The sequence below is a fragment of the Hypomesus transpacificus genome, unplaced genomic scaffold (genome assembly GCF_021917145.1).
Source record: "Hypomesus transpacificus isolate Combined female unplaced genomic scaffold, fHypTra1 scaffold_185, whole genome shotgun sequence".
Taxonomy (NCBI): domain Eukaryota; kingdom Metazoa; phylum Chordata; class Actinopteri; order Osmeriformes; family Osmeridae; genus Hypomesus; species Hypomesus transpacificus.
The window spans coordinates 340,349-344,861 of record NW_025813734.1 but is presented as its reverse complement, the minus strand read 5'-3'; the positions used below and the strand labels follow the sequence as shown (position 1 = coordinate 344,861).

The window sequence follows — 4,513 nt, the reverse complement described above, 5'->3', positions numbered from 1 at the left end:
AAAGTCTGTGGGCTGATCGAGACTGCAAATCTTTTCAATTACAAGATGTTAACGCATTGTTAACATCTCCGCTCGCAGATTTTTCAAACGAGGCCTCTTTTCTTCACACACCGATTCAGTTCATCGGTAGCTTTTTTGAACATGTGAAGAAAGTGGTAGATCTTCTCCAAGCAGAGAGCTGGCAATCGGCATATCAGTTTATCCGAGCGGATGACGAAACAGCCTTTAAATTGAATTGCAGACATGTAAGTAAATTCTACTGTTTTTGTTTTTCTTCTGGATTGTGTTGACAGGATGTGCCAAGCCATGTGCTTTAAATGAATAATACTCACTGAAACTTTGTCTGGTTCTATATAGGTACCTCACCAACTCACGGTCTTGGTTGGTCAGACCATGAGATCAATTACCTGTAATCAGCCGCAGTCTGTGTTCGAGTTGCTCAGAGGGAATGGATTTCTCTCCTCGAACATCTGGAACGAAGAGCTGTCTCTCTCAACGAACGCCCCATGTATTGCACTCATAGTGCACGGGTTCACAATGGCGAATGTAAACATGATCGTCAAATCTAATGATTTTTTTAAAAAATCTTACGGATTCCACCATAATCTGTACAGCTTGGTAATAAAAAGCTCGCCTAATATATTAAAACACAGGCCATACGATCTGACGCGCGGTAATGGGGACGGCAGAAGGCTTCCCGTAGTGGTATTTTTTTCCGATCCCCAACTTTCCCTAAACAGCGTTCTAGAAGAGGATGGAAGATTCTCTCCTTCTGTCACTGGGGTTGACGGGTCACATCTAGACGTCGGAAACAAAACAATGGAGGAATTAGGAGATTGCCGTGGTCTTCTCCTCGTGGGTGAGATAAATCAAAACCATAATCAAACCTAAAGATTTTGTTTAGACCTGCTATAGGCTAAAAGCTTCCTAATGTTTAATCTCAGATACATCTAACGGAGAACCAGCCCCAAGCAACACACCAGCAGTTCAAGAAGTGGAAACGTTTTCTTGTATCAGATGTCTTGGTAGTGCGAATAGCTATCTCAAATGCGGTCATCTGATATGCCAAACATGCGCCGAATGTATGCAGCATGAAGAATCAGGTCTTGTGTTGTGTGGTTTTTGCCAGAATGTGAGCCGTGCTATTCCATTCGACATGCAGGCCGTAGGCCTATCTTGTTGTTGTGAAAAACAACAGTGGGTAAGTCATTGTGGCCACGTAACTTGTTTGTGTCAGTCAGAGAGATGCCCTGTCTGTGATGACGAAATTCGTAATCTCCACAGAATACTAAAGATATCTGCAACTTACTTTAGCGTCCCATCTGACAGACTGCTATGAACGCATGCTGCTCTGCTTTTGAAGGGGTTAAATGTATGTGGTCTGATGTGGAAGTTATTTTCTAAGCTTTTATAAACAACTTTGGCTTGATGTTATTTTTAATACATTCAAGCAAGAGCATATCTGCATATCTAAATTTGTTATAGGGTATTTACATTTTTTTTCTTTCATTATAATATGCGTTAGTATTTGCAATCATTTATAATCATTAAGCAAGTCATATCTAACTTTGTAATAATCTGTGTTATTTTAAATCAGTATAAAAAAGACTTATGGTTGGAATGTTTTTCCACTCTTTTTTTTAAATGAAATGTTTAAATAAAATATATCTGATCAAAACAATTCTTTTATTTTTAAAGAAATAAATGGAATAGGTATTTTTTTTATTATGTAGAATTTAGATTTATTTAATTAGAATATAACTACATATCCTATACATAATCATTAAAGCGAGTGAATTGTCATGTCTAACTTTTTACTAATCTGTGTGTTTAAAAAAAAATCTAAAGACTAAATGTAGGCTGCAATGTTTTCTACTCTTTAAAAAAAATGAAATGTTTAAATAAAATGTATCTGATCGAAACAATTCTTTTGTTTTTAAATAAATAAATATGATATTTAAATCCCTCTATATGTAATGTATTCGTTTAATAAAGACCACTGTCTGTGTCAAGTAGGCCTTATTTTCATTTCCTGTAATTTATCTCCAAACTATAGGAAATGACTTGCTTTTTTCATTAGGGCCTGTTATAATTCGTTTTAATTTTGCTCTAGGAAAAACATGATCATAGAATCTATTTATGCTATAAAGGTGATTTGATTCGACAGTTCTCACATGTTGAATATAGGCCGGCATTAATTGTTACATTAAATGTTTCGATGTGCAAGTGTCAAAAACGTCTTGCCAATTTACATTCAAAACATGTGTTTTTAGTTTCTGATATCATTATTCACATTTCAAGCCAGGACAGAAATTACATTCTCAAAGCTCCACGTGCATTTAGCAAAATAGCCTATATGGTTCAGCACAACTACATAGATCACCTTCAAAAGGTCATATCTCACCCAAAACAGTTAACTCATGCTTCAAAACCAAATAATTTTCTCATATAAATAGTCAATGCCCCCAAAATGAAAAGTTCCTTCTCGATTGCTTTGGCTCATCTCTCGAGAAAAAAGAGAACATTCTCAAACCTTTAAATACATTTGCCAAAATAACCCAGATTGTTCAGCAAAACACCATGGAACACCTGCAAAGGGTTATCTCTTTCCTAAAACAGACAACTTATCAGTCAACATAATCAACGGAATAGTGATCATAATCTCCTCTTGGTGTTGCCATGATTGAATTGTGGGCTCCGGGGCTTTTCATTTGAGGAACGAGCCTTGCGTATGTGACATTATATGGGCTACACGTTGGACTGTTCAAGTCTCGGTTGATTGGCTTTCACGGGTCGGTGTGAGTTGGAGGAACGAACGACCTTGGATGGGGGTTTCAAGTTAAAGATGGTCTAATGTTGAAACGTTACATATAATTTAATAAATCCAGTCTTCAATTTGACATTATACAATTTTTGTAGCCATCTTTAACTTGTAGGACAAACTTCCCTGACACATATTTACTGTAAATAGCTTTGGATAACAACATGTTCAAAAAAAAAAAACAGACAATTACCCTGCCCTAGTCGTTGCTGCCATCTAATGTTCGGAAATAATAACACCTCAAATCCATCTCATACCTCACATCTGTGCATAAATGTGACCCTTTATTCTATATCTGCGACCAACTATGTGTCACAGATATAGAATAAAGGGTCAAATGTATTCTAAACATTTGTTGAATAGGCATTATATGCGGACCCGTCATGGATACCGTGCTGTCAATAACAATGTGCATTTGAACTGAAAATAAATTGAAAAAGAGGACTGTGTGTAAAATGTTATTTATTAGATACAAGACAGTGTTTACACCATTATTCATTCAATTTGGTGCAATTATACATGTACTATTAATTAATAATAATAAAAAATGGTGTAATGATGACACTGTATCATTTCATCAATCCAATTTTTAACTTGTAGGACCGTTGATCGTGTTGTTGCCTTCCTTGCATTTTCTGCTGTATAGAAACATGTGCTTATTACAGCAAAAAGCCGTACAAGTGCCCATTTTCACTTTTAAACGTTCTTCAAAATCTAGACTTATTTGCCTCATACATTTTGACCGATTAGGGTGTCCAAGGGTAGTAACTTCTCCGATCATTACAATGTAGTCTCCTTTGAATTTTCCTATGTCTCCTTCGTAACCTGAAGCTCCTGCAAAAGGATATATAAACATCAAAGCGTCTGCTTGAGTGTACTTGTCAATCGATTCGTGGCAAGATAACTTTTCGACCATATCATGAGGAGGTTCGATGTCAGTTATGTGAACTACCTTCGCTTTGAGTGCTGTATATCCAATGTAGGCTTCCGCTAGGCCAGTCCCGCTTCCTACTGCCAAAATTTCATTAATTTGAGGCAAGGTCAGCAATGACATCTTTGTTATCAAATCTGACAGACAACTACTGCCGTGATCCAAACGCAGGCTTGTGCCTTTGAGAATATTGCCAACTACAACTGATACTGTCTTCCAAAAATCCAAACGCTCAACATGAGCATTATCAGGCTTGTGAAAACTTAAAAACGGTTGAATTGCTTTTGTCAATGATTTATGGCTGCCATGTCCACAAGCTCCTTCCCACCATGACGAATTGCACACTCTATCCGACATTCTAAACTTATGATCTCAATTCTAGTCTTCTAGACACAATGGTGTGACAGAGAGTTATTTTCACTTGAGGAACAAGCCTTAAGTATGGGACATTATATTCATGTTTGACTGTTCGGTTGGTTTGAAGAAGGCTACTGGGTTGGAGGAACCAGCTAGCAGTGCCTATGGAGAATTTTATTTCTTGCAGAGCTACATCAGTTTTCTGTATCTTCCACCCTGGCCACCTTTCTCCTTTTCGCCACAAGCTCATCCCCCGAGTAATGTTGAGTGGCATTCCTTTTAGGTTGCTGACTACTTGTAGTGAAAGGTTGAGTCCTTCGATCTTGTGTCTCTATACCCTTTCTCATAGCAAGGGCTGCGCGCCCGTCGGAATCGCGTAAAGCCTTTATCATGGCCATGAGTTT

General features: G+C 37.5%; 1 long non-coding RNA gene across 1 annotated transcript; it reads left to right on the top strand.

The window, feature by feature from the left end:
* Positions 1-26: 26 nt before the first annotated feature.
* Positions 27-1,734, top strand: LOC124489196. Its single transcript, XR_006958765.1, has 3 exons — positions 27-245; positions 358-859; positions 945-1,734. It is a non-coding gene; the product is annotated as an uncharacterized LOC124489196 (long non-coding RNA).
* The last annotated feature ends 2,779 nt before the right edge of the window (positions 1,735-4,513 follow it).